Source organism: Sinohyriopsis cumingii, chromosome 17 (assembly GCF_028554795.1).
Source record: "Sinohyriopsis cumingii isolate HCF-2022 chromosome 17, ASM2855479v2, whole genome shotgun sequence".
Classification (NCBI taxonomy): domain Eukaryota; kingdom Metazoa; phylum Mollusca; class Bivalvia; order Unionida; family Unionidae; genus Sinohyriopsis; species Sinohyriopsis cumingii.
Window position 1 is genome coordinate 50,453,814 of NC_142977.1, and position 27,537 is coordinate 50,481,350.

Sequence of the window (27,537 nt, forward strand, 5' to 3'; positions counted from 1 at the left end):
TGTACAATTCAACAAATAATTTATCTCCCCAAAATACAAGTGAATATTTTAAAAAGAACCAACAGTAGTGCAAAATAAATCCCAAATAATCCTAGAATTTCTAACACAAGTCCTAATAATTAATGTTTTGAATAAACTTTAGTGGTGTTCCAAACAAAATCCAATGCTGAAAGTGTTGATGTTTCTGAACTGGCCTGTGTTGTAGTAATGTGCCAACAGTCTTTGTTGAATCACAATAATACATCCAAGAATATATCCTTTTTTGAAATTCACTATACAATCCAAGTCTATATGTCCAAGAATGTTATTTTTTTTATGAAGAGCACTTTGTATTTCCAGTTAATAAATGAATTGAATAAATTCCAGCCCAAATGAAATACTAGACACAATGCCTCAAGATCTTATAGCATGAATGAATAATTTCTAGATAAGCAAGTTTATATAGTCCTCTACTTGACCTCAGGTAGCAATTAGCAATTTCTAAACAAAACTATTACCTAAAGGAAAATTTCATTCTGGAAGGTTCCAAATGTTTGCAAGATAAAATCTTAATTATAATTAGAAAATCTGTTACTAATACTATAATAAAAGAACATGGTAAACACAATGTCCTTGCCTCCAGTAATGATAATAATCCCAATAGTGAACTCATACTCACAGATTTTTTTTATAGCTCATACTCACCGATTTTTTTATAGCTATGTATGAGTTGTTTACTGGATTTCAATGATTCAGGTCAGGTAGAAATTGAACTTAACTTTGGACAAGGTCAAGTCCAAAATACAATTATCCATAGCTTACAACGCATAAAAGACTAACAAACAATGCAAATTAAATATACATAACAATAGGAGACAGAAAATCAGTGACAATCTTGGAAACAGTATCATGATCTACTAAAATGCTGGGTCAACATTTAAGTACAAGGCTGATCCATAATAGTTAGCCAATCATATTCTGAATGAAAGGGAAGCAAATACTGGTATGTCAATACAGACTTTGTCCCTAAAATCCTCTCTCTCTCTCTCTCTCTCTCTCTCTCTCTCTATATATATATATATATATATATATATATATATATATATAGAGAGAGAGAGAGAGAGAGAGAGAGAGAGAGGGGGGATTTTAGGGACCAAGTAACAGGAAGTAAGTGGAGTGGTTTGACAGTTCAGTGAAAATAATGTAGCTAGACTGAAGTGTAGAAATATTTGTGAGGCAGACAGGAATTTTTCCATATGAAGTGTGCACATAAGCAAATTCTCTACAATACATTTAAATTAGTTTGGTGATTTATTTTATATCACTGAGATACCCCCACCCCAAACACACAGGTCAATTTAGACAAAAGAAGTATTGCCAGTCAGAATATTATGGTTCATGTTATAATGCAGTATGGTCATGGATTTAATTTCATTATGTAACAGATAAATTACATATGTATCATGCACTTCATTATAAGGTGGTTTCAATATCACTGTACATAAAAAAGTAAACTCAACCTGTAGTGGGATCCATGATCATACCCAATATATACCCAGTAACTGATTCAGGGACTGTGTTATATCATGGATTGAGTTATATCAGGGACTGTGTTGACAATCAAATATTCAGGATGACACAGTTATTGAGGTCAGATCTTTTTTCTGCAAACAAAATGATTCACTGCAGATTATGGCCTTTTATACTTTTTGTTGATTTTATCATTTTCTTTCAAAGGAATTTTATTCCAATCATTTCAATTCTACAAGAAATTTTAATGTTCATTTTTTAATAAACACAGTAGATGTGCAGAAAGAATTGATTTTATAAAAATGGACTATGATGGCATTAAAAGATTTTGAATTTACTTATGTGGCACATCTGAGATTAACAATATTTTTTAATTTACTTTACTAGAAAGGCCTTTGCATTAATCATTTTTACATATGCACTTTTGATACTATTATTGTAATTTGCCACGTCCATCTGTTCATCAATGAATATATCCATCACTCAACTAGTCCTCACTGTAACATGTCCTCTGTCAACACCAACAAAGAGAGGATGACCATGCTTTGAATTGAAGAAGATGACTTAACACTGCAAAATTTTCATAAAAAACCACAGGAAACTGAGGCAACACTAGTAAAACAAGTTTGAGAAACATGATAAGCCTCAACACAAAAAATCATGATGGGCAAAAATCCGAAGCAAAAACATAAAACAGTGCTTCCACCAAGCCATTGCCCCACCCCTAATTGCAAAACAAATATGTATGGACTAGATGACTATGACATGTGCATGGAAAAGACAAATGGTTTCTATATTTGCAGATAATGGCTACCAGCTTGAAGGTACATACGGACCTAAGTGTGTTATCCCCTACATTTCCAGTAGTCTCTCTGGGGAAAAAAATGTAGTCAATTTATTATTCTTGCAGTTAGCTTAGTTTAACATGCTATAATGTATTCTTCTTTTGATAAGAAGTTAAATTTTAGGAATGCATGTGTTATATCAACGATCACACTACTGCCAATCAAGGGGGCCTTGAGTGGCCAAGTGGTCTAAAGTGCTCACCATTCCGGATCACTGCCATCTCATCTTGGTCTGCGTTAGTTTAAGTCGAAGGATTGGCTAATGTGGATACATGAGAAACCTTGCCAGTAGCTTCTCATGGGTCAGTGGTTCTTTCCAGGGGGTTTCCTCCACTAGTCATACTGGCCGCCATGTATAGCCTATCTTGTGCTGAAAAATGGCATTAAATCCTACAACAACAACAACAGCCAATCAGAAATAAGAAACATCCAGGTCAACTACAACAATGCAAGCATTCTTGGGCAATACACTTTTCTCAAATAGTGCCTTGACACTAAACAACCATCACTTTGCTGTAAAGCTCCAAACCAAACCAATTAGTCAATATATGATTAGCCAGGGCATTTAAACTGACAAGTCCACACTGGCAAGTAAAAGGTCATTTTAAAACTACTACTATAACTGGGTCAAATAAATGTAGTTGCTATGAAAGGATCAAATTAAATATCAGTTTTGAAATCTCCAAACAGTTTGGGGCAAATGTACAGGGCAAGTCAGTGGTACTTAACAATGGCAAGGAATTTCACAAGTATGTCTTTTACTTGCATTGAGCTACTTAAATAGACTACTTGCCATACAGGTACACATCACAAAAAGGATGTGCTTTTGAATTAAATATTAGTCTATAGAACAAATATGACTGTCAAAAGAACTTTGAGTACGTAAACTGTAACTGAGATATTCTAAAGAAAATCAATGCACAACTCATTGAAAAGTTGAAACAATTTTCTTTTTTAGACTTTTATTTAAGGAAAATACTTTTGCTGGGCACTTAGTATCAGTGTTAATATGCTTAAATTTAATGACATAAATAAAGCAAAATAAAGAGTTCAATAAACTACTTCTTCATTCATCTCAACAAACTCTTATTTTTATTTCTTTATCCTTTTTTCTTTATCAATTTAAAATTGATGCAATAAAAGCCAGTCTGTTGTGCTGATAGACCACAACACAATATGTGAATATTACTTATGTACTGTAGTATAGACCCTGCGGCAATCATTCAATCATAGTTTCTGATGAACCTCTTTTGATTTTTGTTTTGTAGCTATTGAGTATTGACTATTGATTATTGAGTCAACTAGAAAACATAATGATCAAACAAGTTTAGGTATCTATACACCTCTACTGATTGTCAAACAAAGAAACAATGAGTAAACTAGACCTAGTCACCTTTGAATTAAGCTAAAATGGAAATGCTTTTATAAATTGCTAAATCAACCCAAAAGCACTTTGAATTTTACTTTGTTGTTGGCAGTTTACTAAATAAACAAATCAAAGATATTTGAAATATCTCATGACTAATGTCCAGTTGCTGGTCAAACCTTTAATCTGCTGGACATATCTGGCAGATACAGCCATTTTATGATCTCTGGTATGTATACACGAATGGATTGATGCAGGTGTGTGTGTGTTAGTGTGATTTGGATTTTAAACAGAGCTTTAAAATTTTCAGTCATATCGCTATGAAGTCTGCTGGATGGATGCATACATATACTGTACAGCAGTGGCTCCCAAACTTGTTCAGGCCCCTCCCACCCCCTTGGTTATCCTAAGCACCCCTCTACATTACAAAATAACAAGCATTATTCAACATGAGCACCCCCCCGCCCATAATCCCACTGCCCCTAAGGGGGTGGTAACGTCGACTTTGGGAATCACTGCTGTACAGTGTATATATGCATGTACAAGAATTAAAGCTTTCTTTCCTTTACTTTGGACTCGTGCAAGCAATAAAATATCTGTATTTCCTCCAGCAACAATAAAATCCACCACCATCCATGTATGTATGTATGTATGTATGTACATGAATGGCAGTTTTTATTTTCTTCACTTAAAATATCTACATTTCAACCACCAACAATTAAATCCACCATCTTTGCTGTTGCTCTGGCTGAGCTTTTATAGGAGTTCAGACTAAATTGCCTGCCTAAATTTCTTAAAACATGCAAATCACTGATAAATCTTTCACAAAACAGCAGTAAAATCTGTCTCTGTCTCTCTCAGTAGTCTTAAGCACTTACCTTTACAGATCACTGACATTTCACCTCTGTTCATGTGGGTTTGAGACTCGACTCTGCCAATGTGGGAATGTGAAAAAGATTGCCTGTAGCTTCACATAGGTCAGTGGTTCTTCTCCAGGTTTTGCCAGTTTCTTCTTCCACAAAATAAATTACTAGCTGCCATGCATGGTTCATCATGCACTGAAAGAGTAGCCATAAACCCACCAAACCCAAACACTCTCATTATCTGTTAATAATTTTCCAGGTATGTCCACATGTCTCATGAACTCTCATTTTATGATATTATTTATTATATGATAATAATGTTCAAGCTATTTGTCCATATATATATATATATATATATATATATATATATATATATATATATATATATATATATATATATATATATATATATATATATATATATATATATAGAGAGAGAGAGAGAGAGAGAGAGAGAGAGAGAGAGAAAGAGAGAGAGAGAGAGAGAGAATTTTCTTAAAAATTAAACTGGTCTCAATTTGTGTCATACGTACTTTGTTTCATATTAAATTAGTGTACTCATCTGTCTGCATATATGTATCTACAACTGCCAAATCAATGTATGTCAGTATGACATAATGGATATCACAATTACATATATTCTTTCTCTGTATCCATCATATAATGAAATCTTTGCATAATGGACCCTCAGTGAAAAGGACCACAGAATATAAGCACCACATATGATACAGGTAGGGGCATCATGAACCATACATACCCATATATTACAGGTAGGGTTACACATAATTAACCATAACTCATAGCATACAGGTATAGTCATGCATAATAAACCGTAACTCATAGGACACATGTAGGGTCATGCATAATTAACCATAAGTCCTATGATATATGTATAGTCATGCATAATGAACCATAATTTAAATGATATATGTGTAGTCATGCATAATGAACCATAACTCCTATGATACAGGAAGGGTCATGCATAATTAATTGTAACTCATATGATATAGGTCGGGTCATGCATAATGAACCATAATGTCCGTATAACGTACCTCACTTACAGCATGGTACATTTTGTGGGCAGAACAGCATCTACATTGCCTTTCACATACTACGATATGTGGATAATAAAGTAACCAAGCATCAATGATTTTAACCCCATATGTATCGACATAGAGAGCACAGGCAAACAAAAATCATCACTCATTAGACAAATGTATCATATAAACATATCATCACTCATTAGACAAATGTATCATATAAACATACATTAGGTAGAAATTTAAGATAGATGAATGAAAACTATATGATACTAATAATTTTTGTCTCCCATAAATGCCCAGTCCTCTAACATAAATGAACTCTTCCATGATGTCAGGAACTATATAGCAGATTACAAGTACAAAGACCACTGTGTATCAAACAAAATGTGTTGTTCAGTATGCTGAAATCATTCATGTACATAACATTGTTAGGTAATTTAATCTGCATTTCAGGACATTAATGTGAAAATTGATTCAGCTATCAACATGGATATCATTCATAATGCTGAACAAACTATAGTAGCTTTCAGTCCAGCTGCATGATTCATGTGTGTCCGTCTGTGTGTATGTAGATAATGAATATCAGCTTACCTTATATTATATGTTGACTTGTGGGTGTACATGCAACAACCATGCATATGTCTGATCTCTACAGACAGCAGTATATGAATAAAATCTACCATTCCTGTTCAGACTCACACAAAGTACAATAGTAAGCTAGGCAATGAAGTGCCAATTTACCAAACTGCCGGTGCCTTACTACAACAAGCAAACTACAGATCAATCTTACTGTCTGCACAACACAAAGAAATCCAGAGCAGATATCACAATCCTGTTCGTCACTTACTTCTGTGTGCTGGTATCATAATCCAGTCTACCACGATTGTGTACTGGCATCACAATGAAGTCCACCACTATTATGTACTGATATCACAATCCAGTTTACTACTACTATGGACTGGTATCACAATCCAGTCCACCACTATTGGTTACTTTCTAAAGCTTTTTTGTTACAGACTAATCTGCCATCAAAAGTCCATTTCCTGTAAAATATAAGCTTAAGACAGTCCAACAGTTAAGGATGCATTTCCGTACATTTATAATGTCCACCGTTTAATGCCTTAATTTACTGGCCTTGCTGTGTGACACAAATGCAAGGCACAACAACATTAAATAAAGAAAAGCCTTTTCGATGTTGGTCTTCAGCTATTACTGGTTTTTGTAAATAATCAGAGGCAAAGACACAAAAAAACTGAAACAAAATAAAGATGTCAATGAACACTGAGAAAACAGGTTTGATTTGGTGTTTAACAACGCTACACTACATGAAGGCTATATATAACTGTATTATGCCAGCACATTCTAATGAATAAACAATTTTTTTTAAACCAATACCAAGAATGCCTAAATCTAAGTCAAAGATCACCACCAAAATAAGCAAGAGGAAAAAGAAATGTCCTAAAAAAGAGGCAAGTTACAGAACAAAGTGCCTTGTTCGAAGACAAACTATGGCTGCCAATCCAGGCTTATCCAATGCTGAAACTGAACTGGCACCCTTCTGGACACAGGTACAATGCCTTGACCACTCAGCCACTATGATAAAGGACAATTATACAAAGTAGAGACGTGAACTTTCAAGTAAATGTGTTTGTCTGTCAATCAATTGACAGGTCTTCTTTACCACCATTTAGCACAGAAAAAATTAAATATCCAGAGATCAATAATCAGGACATTTCAGCCATCATTAAGGATGATTGCTTGTGTATTCAAGTCTTTTATCAATTATATTTTTACATACTGGTAGACATGAATCCATTAAGTAATGCAAATTCACTTCAACATTTATAAGTAGGTGTGCATTTTTTTCACACTACTCTGTAAATTGCTACTGATTTCCCAAAGTCTCCCCTATTTTCTGGTGACTTTTGTTTACAACTGTTAAAACTGTATAAACATTTTTTTTTACATTATTTAATAACAAAACAACAAAGTCACTGTATATAAAATCTCTCAGAACTTTGCTGGTGCCCAGTCTAAATTGGCAAACTAATATAACAGACACATTAACTAGTAAAATCTGTCTCCCAACTGGTTAGTCAGTGATATTGATTTTATAAAAGACTACTTTAAAAATGCATCCTCTGTACCAGGCATAAAATTATATCCCTGTGTCAAGTATCAATATGTATCACATTACTCAATGTATGATACAATAGATATCGATACATGCAAAGCATAGAGATGCAAACAACTATTAATTACTCATGGCTTTTGAAGATTATTTGTTGTTTTTATAATCTAAATACCAGTTTCAATATGTTCTCCATCTTTAGTGTCGATGTATCAAAACAGTGAAAATTAAGTATGTGTAGAGACACTGGTGAATTGCTTCATCCCTACTCTGAACCTACAATTACATTTCCATGTCAGAGAAATTCTTAAAACCCAAACCTCAGTAAACCAAAATCCCCTTGAAATCAAACTAAGTTTCATGACCCCAGTTTTCATTTCTTTAATGTAAATGTACTTAACTCTCAAAACTGAAACCCCTCTACTCAGAAAAATATGTTCAATTGAATGGGTTTATCTTCCTAAACTGATTTTTTCAATACTTTAGAGTCACATTTTCTATGTAATGTCCATCCATTCATTCATCCATCTACTTTGTAAAACAAACAAAATTTTAAACCCTATAAAACTTAAGTTACCCCATGAATATGGTCAGCCAATGGTCTTTAAACAGCCTAAACCAGCATGCAGAGCAAATAAAACCAAACACAAACACATACAGATGCAATGAAATTCTAATTATCAATGAGATATTTCTATGTAAACAAAATACAGACTGACTATCGATATTTTGTCAAAAACCTAACCTTAACACTACTGACTTGTGTAGGAGAAGACACCAGACTAGGCATCATTCTTACATGGAAAAAACAAAGCTCACTGAACCAAAACAACCATCAGAACAGAAAATTAGATTTAATCCTGAGGGACTTTGATCTTGAGAGCTATCTATCCCAACAAAATCTGGAAGTCCATACAATATGTGGACTGTATATATATATGAACAGGATATGTGGCCCACAAAGTAAAGACTGCATATACAAACTAATTTTTGTGACCATGGACACAACAGGAGTACCATGAATGGACCATTATATGCCCACCCCATATTTAATGGTTTTCTGTGGGCATTTAACACACTAAAATAATGTGCTGAAGCCATTACTTTTCTTATCAGACTTAACAAGACCAACCTTTAAACCCTAGAATCTACCAGATTTTTTTAATACCCAAGTATAAACCAACATAAAGTTTGGACAAGGAACTTAATTTAAAAGAAGTCATTATGCAAAAGCCATTTTTCTTCAAGTCCCGATGACCTTGATCTTTGACTTTTAACCCAAAACAAAATTTTTACAATGCAAGAATGTGATCAATGTAAATGATGTCCCCATCACCACCGGAAAAATGTTTTAGGTTTCACAACCCATTTATAGAATATGGCCACCGTTCGTGCCATTAGATGCAACTAATTGAGGCAGTGTCTTAGTGGTTAGCATGAATGACTTGTAACCAAAAGGGCATGGGTTTGAATCCTACCATTGGATCAATTCAGGTCGTCCAATGTGGTGTGTGTCCTTGGGCAAAGTATTTTACTCCAACTGCATTGATAACAAATAAAATACCTGATACTGCTGGCCATACTTGTTTGCAAATCAGCATCATTTGTACAAACTTGAATGGGTTTTTATGCCTGAATGGTTTTGTCATATTTGGTTAAATTCTGCTGAGCAGTTTTGCTGAAGCTGTCCTTTAAGGGTTTTTCGATTTTTTGCAACGGTGGCCATATTGGTCTGTGGATTGGCTTTGTTTGAACAAATTTGAAAGACCCTCATTCCAGGATTCATCCCGTTACTTTTAGTCAAATTCCATAAAGCTGTTTTTGAGACAAATTTGTTCAAAAGGTTTTTCTATTTTTAGTAACTATGGCCATATTTAATGGCAGATCAGCATCATTTGAATAAATTTGACAAATAACTACATGCCAGCATGCATTCTTTCAAATATGATCAAAGTCTGTTGAGCATTTCTGTAAACTGCTACTATGAACAACACATGATGTATGATGCCTGATAGACCCAGGACCACTGCATAAGCTGACTTGGCCATACAACCAGAAGAGCTAAAAATATATTGCATTCTCAAGTCATTAAGTATAACTTACCAAGGAAACATTCTTCAGGTCAACATACAGTTACTTCCTGCTATTAAACTGTACTAAAGAATGCCTGAATTTAGACCATGAGTAGAAACAGAACTTCATAGCTGTGAGCAAATGATCTCATAAAATAATATATCAATGTTGAACAGTATCTTGTAGCTGAAAGTAGGTTATTGATTTTCAGTGTGCATATTTCAGTCAGTGCATGCTATAGAACATGCCTTACCTGTCTAGACAGTCATTTTACAACCTATCTGTAGTTGATTTCTGCTACAGAGAGTAACTGGGCTTACAACTGATGCTGAGGCAATTTTTCATCAAAGTTTGGCACGGAGGATGCTGGATCTAAAACAATACTGCTGCTAGTCTTGCAAGACTGGAGACCATATTTCTAACTTTCATTTATTGCTGTTCATACGAGAAAAAGCTACTTGTTTTCTGCAACCATCATGAAGATTGGTTAAAATCACATCATGTAATGCAGAAATGTAGTGGGGTGGGGGTGGGACATAACAAATTTTAATTATGTAATAGTTACCTTTTGCTATTGCATAGCTGTTACTTTGCTGGGCCGAAAATATGCTGAAAGTGTGATAAGAATCAGTCGTCTCAGTAGAATAAACCAGAATATGCTAGAACATGAGATAGCCCCTGATCCAACCCTCAAATGTCTTGCACTTGTACTTGCCCATGTGCACTGTCCTTCATCCAAAGCTAGTGGGAGAAAAGTGTAAAGTGTAGAATCTTGCAATAGCAATAGATAGGTAAGTATGGTATCATTAAATTTAGTTTTACCTAAAACAAACTACATTTTAGTAGCAGTAATACAAAAACTGTTGCTATTGCATTGCTAAATTAGTCAGTTTAGGACCTTATGGACCTCATTCAAATGGATAGGCCATGAAACTTGCTCCTTTGTCATACAGATGCTAATAAGAGAAAGAAAACAGGCTGGAGGGTATTAAGGCTGACCTAATGATTCACAGCGGTGTTAAGTTGGAGACTGCAAGATGCAAGTGAATCAATCTAGGCATTAGCGATTGATACATCAGTCATGGCAGCTCAAAATACCAGATAACTTTAATTATGTAATATTTACCCTCTGCTATTGAATAACTGGTACTTACCTGTATCCAGGTGAAAACTGCCCCAGCTCTATGACAAGAATTTATCCTCTCATTAGGGTGAACCAGAATATTGCAGAACGTGAAACCACCCTGGGTCCAACCACAAATACATACCCCTTTGTAATGGTGCAAAACCTTTTAGATGTTCAGTGGCAGCACATTTTGTCACGGTAAGTGTGATACATAAACATTAAGATCGATGGATGGGCTAGGCTTGCAATAAATTGGTAGTTTAGGATGGTTCACCTCTCTTGCTTGGAGGCATGATTAGATTTTAATTAGGACCCTCTAGGATAACAGTCAGACAGATATGTTAACGTTGGGTCAAGTGGAAGAAATGACGAAGTAGAGACAAGCTAGAGACAAATTTTAGGAAATCTTGAGCCATTTGAAGTAGAATTTTATAAAATGAAATTGTCCAGGAACAGTTATTAATAAAACCCTGATCCAGATCAACATCTTTACCTGAATAATAATTCGGTTAATTGGCTCATAAACATACAGAATACTGAAGCTATTATTAGTTGTTTACATCAATGAAATAAATATTAAAAAATAACAAGACGTCAATCAGCTCAAGCAGAAATGAACTCAATTTTGGAAAAGGTCAAGTCCAGTAAACAATGTCACATTACAATAACATGTAATGAAATAAAAAGTAAAACTAACAGACAATCCATTAAATATACATAACAATGTTAATAGGATTTTGTACCAGTATCAGGTGCGAACTGACCACATTAGCTTAGTCCTGTTGAAATACGATAACAGGATATCTAGTGTAAAAGAGTGGGAAAATTGTTTGATCCCAAAAGAACAAAAATCTGACAAATATTTAGGTTTCATATTATATTTATCTAAAGGTCAAAAACAGCTCCATACCTGTGCTACACAGTGGGAAGGAGTGCAAACTACATCAACTCCATACCTGTGCTACACAGTGGGAAGGAGTGCAAACTACACCAACTCCATACCTGTGCTACACAGTCGGAAGGAGTGCAAACTACACCAAGTTATGGCTGATGACATGAATAGGTTGGAGAGAGAAGGAAAAGAAATACAACAATGCTGCCATGTCATCAGCGATGATTTGGAAAGGACTGGAAGCAATCAGGTTATGCTGACATACCAGTAATTTGAGTTCAATCAGTCATTTGATTCTAAATGAAATTCTGTTTTATTGGTAAAAAAAAGAATGGCTAATTCAATTTCAAATATATTTTTCAATTCTCTTTCAAAGAGAAAGTGTATTATTCAAATGTCTTGTTCAATTAACTGATTAAATTGTTATATTTTAAATATAGGAGCTCATGTTGTTCTATTCTATATCTTTGCTCTGATCTCTGTTATTTTATCCATTAATTTCATATTTTATTTTATTGTTTGCTTGATCTGGGCAATAACACCATGGTTGATCATCTCCATGATAATGATAACCAAAGCACCATAACTGGCAGGGGTATCATAGCACTCACCCCTCCTCTCACCCATCTACTTGCCCTCAGCAAAGTGACCACCCACCCACCGACCCCAATGTAAGGGAAAGCAGCACCCCTTAATTCCCTGTGGCCTTTTGTCAAAAAAGAAGGAAGGGGACAGACCAGAGATAGATTAGTGGGGTGTGGACCCAAGGAGACGTTCACATGGTACACCCACCCACACCATGCCTACCCATTGTTGAATGAGAATGCTTTAAAGAAAATTTATTTAAGAACTTCTACATAAGTAATCATAAGACTAATTTAGTAAAAATCTAGTTTGATAAGATTTCTAATAAAAAGGCTAATAAAAAATGAGTACTCCTTCCAGTACTAATTACAAGAATGAGTTAGTGACTGATTACCAAACACACAATATACTGAAAAAAACTGGTCTGCAACCTGCTTTCCAGAAATTAAAATAAAAACAAAAAAACAGCACAAGTCACATTAAAAGAAAATGTGAGATATGGAGATTCATTACTGCAGCAAAATAATAAACAGAATCAAGTGTCCGCAAACCAAATTCAACAAGGACAGGAATATTTTACTAAAATACATACCAAGCCAGAGATAAATTCCCAACAATGGAGGGGTTTGGGTGAGAACGTAAACACAAGGTCATATAAAACTTACCCAGAAACAACAGCTCTTGAGAGGGCTCAATTCGTAAAAATCAGGGATATAGCACTTGATAAATATGATGCACATAAATAGATAACTCAAATTATGATGTAAAACACAAAGTGAAAGCAATTTCTCTGTGATGTAGAATTAAGAACCCTGTGATGGATGCAGCTGGAAAAATAACAAAAGACAGTGCACATGGGAAATGTATCTGCACGTTGGACCAAGGGCGATCTTGAGTTCTAAAATCTTCTGGTTCATCATAATGGGATGAAGAATTCTCAGCATGTGGTCAGGGTATTTCCTGCATAGAAAAGTACCAGCTATGCAACAGGAACAGGTTCTGTATTAATATTAAAACCTATAACGTATTTTAAGGAATTTGTTCATAACACAAGCAAAAAACCATTTATGTCAGAAAACATACTTGTGTGCTTTGATATTTGAAAACACTGGTTAAAACATAATTCTGCTATTCATTTCTTATTTATTTTTTTAGAACTATTTGTAATTATAACAGTTAAACTTCGTATTCTGATGGATTCATGAAGTCATATAGCTTGAAAATCAACTAAACACAGCTCAGGGGCCCCGCGTGGCCAAATGGTCTAAAGCGTTTGCCTAAATTACCGATCACTGCCATAACACCTATGTCCACGTGGTTTCATATCACAGGCTTAGCAAATGTGGATATGAGAGAACACTTCCTGTGTGTCGGTGGTTCTCATCAGGGGTTTTCCCAGGTTCCTCCTCCACCAGTTATATTGGCTGCCATGTATACCCTATCAGGTGCTGGGCCAAACAACAATAACAACTACATGTTGTGTATTAAAGGCATTTGCTACGCTATAGGCACTAACAAAGCACGTAATCAATTTTCAAACTTCATGAAGTTCAATCTTTTAGGTAAATTTTTTTAACCCATAAAATCTTTGCCCCCACCCCCAAGACCGTTTATTACTATAACTGTGTGCTAAAAAAATCAATTTCCTACTAACTCAAAAGAGAATAATAAAAAAAATCAAAAGTCATTCCAATTTCTGAGCTGTTTAAATCAGCTCAGAAATAATAAAGAAATTGTCATCCATGCCATTAAATATGGCAAGACCAAGAAGTTGCTTTCTGCCACCAAGTTTTTATTAATTTCTGACATAACTGGCTATTGCAGCCACAGACAGTAATGTCAGAAAAATAATAAAAAGTGGCAGAGAAAAAATTGTTGCATTAACTCAACCCATATCTCATCACATGGATCTTCCAGGGATAGGCCAGCATCAGTTTGAAAGAAAAATATAACAGATACAGTTAAAATGAAATTATTTTTTAATGGGCTCCCCATATGACCAGTTGAAATAAAGCTTTAGTTTTGCTTCAAGAAAAATATTAAGAGATACCAAACCCATCAAATTTTCTTGCTAGCCTCTCAAATTTTCTAATGGCTAATTTTGTTTAAAAAATTTTGTATTGCTTTTTATAGGCAAGTGAGTCATTGGACAATCCCAAAAGGCCACTGATTTTCTTAGAGAAATTGGAATGTTCCTATGGTTACTCATTACAACCATTTGAGATTGACTGATCCTCTGTTTTTATTGTAGTGGGCTTCCACCAAAGTCATAAAAACAAAGGCTCCAATTTATCATTTTCTTTTTACATATCCAACAGTTTCTGAGTGTGGTACTACTAACAAAAACACCTTAAAACTGGTGTAATCCGGTTATGGACCAAAATATTCAGGCCAGATTGGGAGTAAAACAGATAACTAAGTGCTAATCTTATAGGATCCAGACTACTTAATTTCCATGCATTGGAAAGAGACAAAAATGTTCCAATTAAGCAAGTTTTGTACCTCAAATCTTGGTCTATAATACTGTTCACAACCGAAAGTGCATTTAACGTGGCTAAAACAACAGTAATGACACACAGTTGACTGAGATGGTGACCATATTATTAACATACTGCAAAGATGGCTATTAAAGCAGATTGGGACAGGCCAGGAACTGTATTTTCTCACATTTTTGTGTAACATAACAACGGAATATTATTACATCAACTGACACTTTCTCTGATGTAAGTAATGTCTTGACACATAACGTGAAAGGTCTGGGTAATCCTGTAAATGATGTTGTGGATAATGGAAATGAAACTCATGCAAGATATCTTCGATACCATACGAAAAGCCAAATCTGATCAAAACATAACAGGCATTGGTAAATTTATGCAGCTAAAGGTGGAGGATTGGCATTCAGCAAACATGGGTTCGAACCCTGGCTGAGCCATACCAAAGACTTATAAAAATGATAAAAACAGCTGCCTCACTAGGCGCTCAACATTAAGAGGTTAGTGTTATGACTGGTCAGCCTGGTGTCAGGATAATGTGACTGGGTGGGACATCATGCTACAGGTCTGATATATGATGTCACGGTGCTAGACACCACTATCAACTGCCACACTGCAGACATTGTAGAAATATGACTGTTTTTTTAAGGCCATGATAAAAATCCAAATCACACACACACACACACACACGCACAAATACAGCTTTGTAAATAAAGCTGTAGAAATAATGAAAATAGAAATCATTCATTGGTTCATCATAGCTGCATACCAATTACCAGTAAAGTTAACAAGGAAAAACTAAATTGTTTATGGATAGAATAACTGACAGACATCATTACTATAGGATTCAGACAACTTGTTCAAGCAGTGCCCTAATTAACTCTATGTCAATAATGTATAAAGGCAGGTATGCATTAAGAAGAAGGTCTTATAAAAGTAGAAGGTTATTATGCGGGGAAATGGTAAGAAGTGGAACAATGCCTTGACCTGACATGAGATCACCCGCTTGGCTGACTTCTTCCCAACAGCCAAAAGCACAAGCAGCTGGCCAAGAAATCTGCAATAGTAAGATGCTCTCTGATAACAACTGTTTCGAAGTTTTTCTATCGTTTTCGCATCATCACCTTCAGTATATCTCATTGCACATCAACAGTTTCTTCAATACTGAAAGGTCTTTATCATTCAAGATGTTTTCTGCCAAAGCTGGTCAAGTTGAGCGGATCCTCGAAAATAAAATTGTTAATAAAAATTCTGTTTTTAGTGATGACAGATTGGCATAACGTTTAAAAATCTGAAAGCCCTTGAAGTCATGGCGCTTTCTGTCAAAAGAGTCATTTAAAGGTAGTTCTATTTAAGCAACAGTAGCCATATTTGAAAACAGATTGGCATCAACTGTTCCCAAGTTCCTCACTGAAAGATTTTTGTCAGATTTGGTCCAATTTTCGTTTTATTTCTTGAGAAGAAAACATTCAAATGTTTTTCTAATTTTAACATTAGCTGCCACACCTGATGTCCGAAGGGCATGTTTTGTACAAATTTGAAAGCACTTAAAACCAGGATGCTTTCTGTCCAAGTTGGTTAAATTCTGTTCAGCAGTTCTTTAGGGGCTATTTACAGATTTTTATTTGTGGTAGCCATATATGATGTGATGGACCAGCATTATTTTCATAAATTTTCAAGTCCTTCATGCAAGAATGCTAATTTTGAAATTATGGCCAAATTATGGTGAGCAATTTTTGAGAAGCCATTCAGAGCTTTTTTCTTTTCTGTTTTTAGTAATGGCAACCATATTTGTATGCAGGTTTAGAATGTCTTTATGCCAGCATGCTTTGTTTCAAATTTGTTCAAATACTATTGAGCATATTTTTATTTTTAGTAATGGTGGCCATAAGAAATATAGATAATCATCAGTTGGACAAATCTGAGAACCTGCCCAAACACTGTGTACAATTTGGTACAAACTGGTCAAGTGAACAGATTACATATGACAGACAATGGATGGACAAAATGCAATAGATAATGGACCATCCCATGGCCTTATGACCAGGTGATCAGAAGGCCACACAACATTGTTGTTGTCAAGGTGACCTGTAATTAGCAAGGTGATTTGGGGGGGGGGACCACTCTCAAGTAGAAAAAAAAGCATTCTACCACAAATAAAAGTGCTGTAACACAGCCTATTATCATATTTATGTCTCTGAAAGAAATTTCAAAAGTGCAAAAACAAACATGTATGATTTACTTCTAAACAAGCGAAATTTGACAATTTCAGAAATTAAAACCAGCAGAAAATAAGTTTGTCTAATTAAAACTACTGTGTTGCTCTACAAATTCATACAGAAAAGTTTGTTGCACAAACAATCTGTTACAAGACAGTGTACCAAAAAAAGAATATATCATAGAAAAATATTATACATTAAAGGTTTACATTTTAGAGACCAGAATTCTACTGACTGCATAAAGTAAAGGAATTCTAACAGGATGTCATTGATTAATTTAGCAGTCTAGTGTTGAATAAATCATGATTAAAATAGCAGTGTTTACCATACTAAAATCAAACTTTGCAAAATACAGAATATGCACATAATTCATTAGATACAGGTGCCAACATATCCTGTGTATGTGTGTATGTATGTATGTATGTATGTATGTATGTATGTATGTGTGTGTGTGTGTATGTATGGGATTTAACACTGCATCAGCACAATCTTGGCAATACTTTTTCAAAAGGGTGGTGGACTTCGAATTTACATTAAGGATGGCATTTCTTTCGAATGTCGATATGATCTTGAATAAACTGGAATGGAAAAAATTTGGCTAGAAATGAGATATAATGTCCAAAAACTGTTTGTATTAGGCAATGTATGTAGACCACTGAACAATGACAATACTTGGCATACTATATTTCAAAATAAGCTTGAAACTCTGTACTATACAGAAAACAAAGAAGTCTGTTTAATGGGTGACTTCAATTACAATTTGCTTTGTGATACCAATCAAAACTGGATTAATACGATGAATTCCCTGAATTATGAACAGCTAGTTCATGTACCCACTATGATAACAGAAGTATTTGACACACTAATTGATCATATGTATACTAACAATGCTGACAATATTAAAGAGGCTGCAGTTCCCCAATATTCCATTAATAATCATTATCCTAAATGCTGTACACGAAATGTCAAAACAGTAAAACTGATCCTCACAAAAAAGTATTAAATAATGGAAAGATTCATTTCACAAATATTCCTTAAAGAACTGAAAAATATCCCTTGATCAACAGTTGAATCTTTTGATGACCCATCAGATGCTCCTAACACCCTGAACACTCATGTTCCTATTAATTTCAAGACAGTCAAGCAACAAAATCAACCAAACTGGATTACAGGTGATATACTGAATGCTATTAAGACAAGGGACAGATTTTATCAATTAAAAGATACGGACTCAAGTCAATGATTTGATTCAAAAGGCAAGGAAAACCTGACATATCAGATAGTATTACAGTACAGAACCCTAAGAAACTCCGGAACACCTTAAATGACTTGAGAGCCAATAACTTACCATTTACATGTATTAGTGATGAAAACGGTGATATTCAGCAAGAACCTCTTGAAATTGCAAATGCACTCAATGATTACTTTGTGAATATAAACAAAATACTTGTGGATCTCAAAGATCACAAAAATTCTCCACTGATGAATTAAATGAACATATTTCTTCAAAACTTAGAAAAGAAGAGTGCTTCAAAATACCAAAATAAGTCTATAATTCACTTTAAATGAATTAGACCAACTTCATGTCAGAACAGCAACAGGTCTAGATTATAAATATAAGTGCTAAATTCCTAAAACTCTCATCTCAATTGATTCCACTTTCACTTATGTATATCTTCAATCTAAGTATTTCCATAGGTATTTTTCCAAACAGGCTAAAACTGGCAAAAGTAACTTCATTACATAAGAAGGGAGATCTTTCTGACATGAATAACTATAGACCTATATCAGTTTTATCATCACTTTCAAAGATATTAGAAAGACATATTTGTAATGAATTTAGAAACTACCTGGAATCATCTAATTTACTACATCCATGACAATTAGGTTTCCATGAATGACATTCATGCCAGAAAGCACTAACTAGAATGGTGGATGACTGGTTAACAGCAACAGATCAAGGTAACCTTGACATAACAAATCATTTGCAAGACTTTATTTACTTCAGTACTACTACTTTTTACAACATAATGTATTGCTCCGGTGGCCTTGTGGTTAGAGCATCCACCTCGGAAGTGGGAGATCGTGGGTTCAATCCCTGGCTGAGTCATAAAAAATACTTAGAAAAAATGGTACTAACAGCTGCCTCGCTAGGCACTCAGCATTAGGAGGTCAGAGTTAGGACTGGTCGGCCTGGTGTCAGGATAATGTGACTGGGTGATTGTTGTTGTTGTTGTAGGGTTTAATGCCATTTTTCAGCACACAATAGGCTATTACATGGCAGAGGAAAAACCCAGAAAATTCCCAGAAAGAACCACCAACCCTCGAGAAGCTACTGGCAAGCTTTCTCACATACCCACATTGGCCGAATCTGAGACTTGAACCCACGCAGACAGGTGAGATGGCAGTGATCCATAACGGAGAGCGCTTTAGACCACTCGGCCACTCGGGGCCCCATGACTGGGTGGGACATCATGTTACATGTCTGCGGCATGATGCCCTTAAAGTGCTAGACATCACTATAAGCTGCACACTGCAGACATTGTAGCGATATCACTGAAAAATTGTTAAAGCTACATTAAAAATCCTAATCACACATACACACAACATAATGTTAGTATGTACTCACCCATTATGTTCTACACATGTTCACTCAACTACTATATGTATAAATCCTGTACGTACTCATCCTTGAAGCCTTATGCACATTTTACGATAGCAGCAGACTGATTGTCTGATTGTTTAAAAATAACATTTGTGGACTAAATACACCTGATATTATAAAACATATGTATTATATACATAAATATATCTGTACAAATGTCACTGACAATATGAGCTTCTTTAATAATGTTATTATTATTAATATTGGTATTATTATTATTATTATTATTATACGAAGTTTAGCCATCTCAGTAAAGGCCATACAAAACAAAGGAAAAAGCCCAAAATAGTACAATCCTTTAAATACCAAGCCAGTATTACCCACTGTGAGAGCCAAGACAACATTTTCCCACTTAAAACTGCCAGCATCCCCTTAAATTTAACCTATCAGCGTGTCTTGAGCTTTAGAGGGGTCAAAAGTACACTTAAACACAAAGATACAAGTCATATGATTAATTTTCTCTTGAAACTGAAGCTGGGAGCATAACTATTGTATGCTATAAATTCCACTAGTCAAAATTTATACTTCAGTAAAGTTTGTAACATCAGTTGTTCAAAAGTCATGTATATACTACAGACAAGAAGTCAAGGACAGAATGTAAATTATCATTTGTTTTAACCTATATCCTGAGAAAGAGTGTTCACTTACAGTACTTGACCGATAATCTATCTAGTCTTGATTCATACTTGGACAAAGTTTCATTAAAACATCCATGGTTCTCAAAAGTTATTGAAAGTCTGAATATATATATATATATATATATATATATATATATATATATATATATATATATATATATATATATATATCAAGACATACTATCACCATGGTGATTTACTCATGCATCAATGATAATGAACCAACTGTAATAGTTACCTCTTGTTTTTTGCTCTGCACATTCTATCAACTAAATTAAATAACAGATCAAATCTCCATCTGGTAGGTTGTTATCTTCTAAACTCATTTAGCACTAAATATCAACAAGGTAAAACAATTCATAAGCCCTCATATTACATAAACTCAATTAACACTAAATATCAACAAGGTAAAACAATTCATAAGCTCTCATATTGCATAATCTCACTTAACACTAAATATCAACAAGGTAAAACAACTCATAAGCTCTCATACTACATAAACTCAATTAACACTAAATATCAACAAGGTAAAACAACTCATAAGCCCTAATACTACATAAACTCAATTGGCACTAAATTAAGTTAAAAATGCCTGAACTCCCATTTAATCAGAGATGTTAATCCCTACCTAATGTATGTAACTGGTATATCCAAAAGCATTCTCTATCCTACTGCTACTGGAGAGCTCTGGATCAGATTTAATAATTTCCATCATCTTATATTTAACACAATCTATGTTGTGATCAGATAAATTAAAATGCTTAGACACTGTTGAGATGTTAATGCCCACCTGCTGTAGAGCTGTAATTGGTATATCGCAAAAATTTCTCTATCTTTCCTAAAAATACTGCTACTGGAGAACTCTGGATCAGATTTAATAATTTCTATCATCTAATATTTAACACAATCTATGTTGTGGTCAGGTAAATGAAAATGCTTAGACATCGCATACCGGTAGATGTTAATCCCTACCACTGTAGAGTATGTAATTGGTATATCAAAAAATGTTTTCTATCTTTCTTAAAAAGAGTGCTACTGGAGAGCTTGAACAGATTTAATAATTTATGTTATCTGATATTTAACACAATTTATGTTTTGGTCAGATAAATTAATATGCTTAGACACTGCAGTTGAGCATATGAATCAACCTGAATTATTCCTTCTGATGAGTTACAATAGTAATGGGTTAGGGACGGGTGGGGTGGGGTGTGTGTGACATGAACACCCCAGTAGATGAGAGGGAACATCTCCATATCTAATCAGTTATCATCTTCCCTCAATTAGCACTAAATAACCAAGTTTTCATCAATATGAATACTAAAGACCTCTGAGGATTTCTGTAATTAATTTGGTAGTATGGAAAAATCTTACTGATGATAATAAAGACAATCTGGAAATAAACAAATAATTATGGGGGGGGGGTCTAGGACTTACCATACTAACTTATAAGGCAGTCCAACTGCAAACTTCACATAATGCACCTGCAGATCTGGGGCTGTGCAGGTTGCTATGAGTAAACAGTACAACAAACAACATCAACCCTGATCTGTATGCATATTCTCCTATGGCAGATCAGGATGTATGATGTTTGCGGTCTGACTTGGCTTATAAGCAATTATATATGGTACATTAGTTACTGAAGTGCTTTCTGTTCCAGATTCAGGTCACAGAATTGTTTTTCCATCTAATAATAAGGGATATGATGGACAGACAAAGATCATGTAAGGATTCCTGACATTACAAGGTTATTCCTGACATTACAAGGTTATTCCCGACATTACAAGGTTATTCCTGACATTACAAGGTTATTCCTGACAGTTATTCCTGACATTACAAGGTTATTCCCGACATTACAAGGTTATTCCTGACATTACAAGGTTATTCCTGATATTACAATACTGTACAGAAGATCAAACACCATTTTTTTCACAAGCCTCAACAAATATGTACCCCAAAATTAAAAGCACATCCAGAGTTTTTATCTCAGTTATAAAATAAGAATACTACATTGGATATATATATATATATATATATATATATATATATATATATATATATATATATATAAATATATATATATATATATATATATATATATATATATATATATATATATAAATATATATATATATATATATATATATATATATATAAATATATATATATATATATATATATATATATATATATATATATATATATATATATATACATACATACATATACACACACACAGTGGAGCCTCGTTAATCCGGACTCCGTTTATCCGGAAACCTCGCTATCCGGACATAACAGGAACGGAATTCCTAAACGTTAATTTGCTCCATTAATCAAGAAATCCGCGTTCCGGATCCGGAAATCAAAATCGGGGACCAAAGTGTAAAATTACATTAAAACTTGTCTCAATAATCCAGAAATAATCTGTCCAAAAATAAGAAAATTCGAAAAATCGTATGTGAAAATACAATCAGAAGAATAATACATAAAACACAATAGTGAAGCCCTTGAGAATCTATAGCCACTATCAATAACTAAGTATGTGACCATATTGTAACCAGCGATTGTATAAACAATGTCTGTTTTAGCTAGTCGCCGACGGGAGATTAATAATTAAATAAACACACTGGGATCAAATCGTCCACACTTTTTGACATAATATATGGTAAATATATTAAAAGTGTCATTAAGCCTCTTTGTTGTTTACCAATTGTATGTAACAATCACAGTTTATTGTTTGCTGTGCAAATACAGTTGACATTTTTAAGCTGTGGACAGTATAGGGCTTCATTTTCGAATAAAAGGGGGACGTCAATCATTAGCAACTTTAAAATACGACTTATAAAAATGACTGCATTTTATTAGTTTACCATTACGCATTTAACTGGGAGATAACAGTTTGTATTCGTTGTACTTTTTACATATATTATGGCGACACCATCAAGCAAGCGCAGACGAGTAGATGTATTCATTAATTTATTTCAACCATTATTGAATATACAGTACATTACATTTAAAGCTAGCACATACATGTACATATATATGGTGTGATGATATCGTAAAATAAAAAATGTGCATGATTCAATTATCCGGAAAACTCGTTAATCCGGACATATTCTCTGGGAACGAATGTGTCCGGATTAACGAGGCTCCACTGTATATATATACATACAGTGTATATATATCCAGGAATACAAGATAAAACCATTTCTTCCTTTTGACTGTTGAGTGTTGAGACTATCTCACAAAATTTTAAAATCAGCTGATTTGGTATATATAATGGCACCAATTTCATTTAGGACAACATAGACATTATTAGAAGTCGTTTGATGAAGACCCCACATAATTGTCATCAATTCAGGGGAATAGTGACAAAAAGGTTTTGAAACAATCATTGTGAGAGCCATATTGGCTGTTTGACTGGAACCTTTTTATTTAGGACAAACTAGGCATCATAAGAAGGTATACTGATAAAACCATCCATCTGAGAGGAGTAGAGATAACAATATTTTCAAGACAAGGATTTCCTTCAAGAAGTAGGAACAACAAGATTTTCAAGATCGTTGCCATATTGGACATCAGATTTGCACCATTTTCATTTTCAATTCAGTACCATCTAGACATCATAAAGTGTTTTAATGAAAACCCCATGTTGATATGACCACCTATGCAGGAAGAGAAGCAATAATAATGTTTTCAAAATGGCTGCCATGGCAACCTTACTGACATCAGATCAGGACCATTTTCATTTAGGACCAACTAGACATCGTAAGAATTCTTTTAGTGAAAACCCCACAGTGACATGACTATCTATTAAAAGAGACATCACGATTTTCAAGATGGATGTGCAAGCAGCAACATTTTCATCCAAGTGCAACTAGACGATGGGATGAATGTGTATGTATCTAATGCACCATCGATCAACATATTCATTAATAATTCCATAAATGATCATATCCACTGACAAAATCCACATATTGAACATATAATTGAAAAACAATACCATCTGCAATACTTGTTGAAACTCCAAACTTTGATCATATCCAGAGAGAAATGATACAATTTTTTATATCCAACTGTGAACTTTGTATGTACAAGTAGTTTTCAGTCATTCTAGTTCAATTTAAGGAGGGGGAAGAGGGGTGCCAAGTGGTCTACAGGCTCTAACTGTTGCAGATCACTGACATTTCACCTCTATCTGAATTTGTTGGAGTCTCATGCACAACCAACGTGGGTATGTGAGAAAGCTTGCAAGTTGCTTCCCATGGGTCAGTGGTTTTTCCCGGGTTCTTCATCCACTAGATATACTTGCCGCCATGTATAGCATATCATGTCCTGAAATATGTTGTTAAAACCCATGAAACAACAAAAACAGACATGTGTTAAGTATATCCATTAGATCCAACCCAACTCAGACTCATCCTGTTATAAAACTAACACAGTGTGTAGAGGTGTGTGGCATTATCAGTATGGTATGTTTGCTGCAGTATTTTTTTCCAGTGGTATGTACCATGATACATTTTCAATGTATGGTACTTTGGTGGTTTCTGACAGTAAGAAATATACGGAAATACCAGAGTAATCTTACATGAATTTAAAGATATTAAAAGCATGCTTTCATTTGTAACGACAAAATAGGTCAACATTTTTTCCAACAAAGTTAAATTTGTCACAAGTGAAATCCGAATATTACAAATAAAAATATATTTATCATCCTTTACTCAGCTTTTAGACATGTGTCATGTATGCAAACATGGTGGCTAAATAGAATGTGACAGATATTTGGACATCATTCCAACTTTTGGAAAATTTTTTGATTTAAATGTCATTGTTTAGTTATTTACTAGCACATGTGAATACGTTAAGTACCGTACATATATTCCCTAAGATTTTCAGGAAAGTTATTGTTTTCTCTTGTATCTTAAGTAACTGTGTTGTATATTACTGGCCCTTTCTGATAATTATACTGTCGGGGTGATGGTATCCCACTCAAGGTTTCTTTGTCAATTATATCAATAGTGTAGCTTGTAAGCTGTAGACTTCAGTGTCAATGCTTCTATTTTTATCAACAAGCTCTCAAATGGCATCTTCTATTTTTATCAACAGCTCACGAATGGCAGCATAATGTCTTTCCCAGGGTGTCAGCTCTAGTGTAAGCTTAATCATCGTCACTTTCGGTACAGTTTTGGATTACAACTTAAAACATAAAACTTAACATACAAGTACACACAACAAATTTGTCAAATATAAGGTACTGACCACTTAGTTGTTTTTTGGGGGGAGGGGGTTACAATTATGTTTTGAGTTGAGATATGTTGCTTTTTTTCCCCCCTCAAGATAATTATCTTTTTCAAATAATATAATGGATATAATATGGTATTATTTTTACTGTACATCAGACTTAGATATTTCTTCCAGCTATTGACAGTTGGACATTTTCAATAAAGTGTCAGTCAGGCCCTGTTCCTGAACATTAATATGCAAGACCCCATTATAATTATTGTATACCTATGTACAAACTGTTCTGTGGTAACCAGCTCTATTAGCAAGCCAGAAAAGAAAATTTAAAAACATAATGATCTCTTCATTCATTTACTCAACCATCTGTCCTTTGTGATAGATAGATAGATAGACAGACAGACAGATAGACAGTTCACTCACCCATCCAGTATTATCCACATCCCAAGTATCTATGGAAGCTAGATTCTTGCAAAATGAGGTAAAATGCAATATAACCTTACTACTATCAACTTGTGGGTACTCCTTTATCGGTGTATATGGTAGCAATTATTACAACAAGCTACTACCATCCTATTACCACATACAGCATGTTGTGTTCTGAGTGTCATAGTGGTCTCTACAACAAAGTTCAACGTAATCGATATTTATTACCGTGACCATAGCACAGCCCAGGAAAACAGTTAAGCTGTGATTTAAAAAAAAAAATTGCAGACTTATACTATGCAGGTCTTTTTCAGGCCATATATACAGATCTACAGTAAGGATGTGTACATATTTTCCATTGTAACAGCACACTGGTGGACAAGGTATAATTTGCGTGGGATTGTCCAAGTGTTAAATACATTCCACAAATTCATACAAGCCTTTTTTTTTCAAGGTCAATTGAAACCAAGTGTTTCTTTCTCAAAATAGCAATTAAGATAATATAGCAAGCATATTCAAAGCTGTGCATACCAATCTAAAACAATGGTTTTACCTGCAAATTTCACCCAAATTATCCATTTAGCTTCTTTAATCTTCAGGACACGCTAGTGCTGTGGTAAAAAAACAAGTATTTACATTAGTGATGTATGGACTTAACAAAAATGTAAATATATTTTGATCACTGTCTTGTTTTTTTCTTGGTCTATTACCCTTATACAAGTTGGCCATGTTAGAGGCTGGGCACAATTTGTCTTGGGACACAATGACAGCACCTCAGTCTTTATTCTTCAATCTGCCAATCATTGAGTTAACAAGAGTCCCATGTGACCTGATATTGCTCAACTGTCTAAAACAGCTCAACATTTGACCATATCACTAAGCTGGTTTATGTAGTCCTGTCAGAACGCAAACCAATATCATTTATCTCCTGAGCTTTATACCATGCTGATTTTACCCATTTTACTATAGTTTGATAAAAATTATTTCCACAGAAAAAGGCACAATTAACATTCATATTCTCATACTAATAATCTAAGTCATCTTACATCTCGATATTAAAAACCCATTTACCAAATTTTATAGAAATGCACTCTCCAGATCAGGAAAGACAACAAAAATAGTTGATTAAATATTTTTTAATATATCACCATGTTCCATCCAAGATGATTCATTCAATTAAGTTTTGCATCTTCTTCTATTAGATACAAATCAGTCTTGTTTTATCTGATTCAGTATTAATGAAAGACAACTTGCTTACCTGACACAGAAATCAAACTGTGTCAAAGAGAACTATAAATACTCAGTCTCTTTCCTGTCATGCCCACTCAATCATGCTCAGGATCGGCAATCACATTTTAATGAAGCGAGGCATACATGTAACATTATTTACTGTTTTCATGCAAATCTGATAAGAATCAACTAGCTAAAG

The 27,537-nt window shown here is 34.3% G+C and overlaps 1 protein-coding gene across 3 annotated transcripts in view; it reads right to left on the bottom strand.

Moving 5' to 3' along the window:
- Positions 1-27,537, bottom strand: part of LOC149778675 (uncharacterized) — a 144,975-nt gene that overhangs the window by 106,453 nt on the left and 10,985 nt on the right. The window contains exon 1 of one of the 3 annotated variants that reach the window (XM_089939485.1): positions 26,662-26,701. The exons of 1 other annotated variant lie outside the window; for it this stretch is intronic. The gene's annotated coding sequence lies outside the window, so the exon portion shown is untranslated. Of the gene's footprint in view, positions 1-10,395; positions 10,537-26,661; positions 26,702-27,537 lie in introns of those variants that run through there. One more of the 3 variants, XM_089939484.1, reaches the window with a different exon arrangement.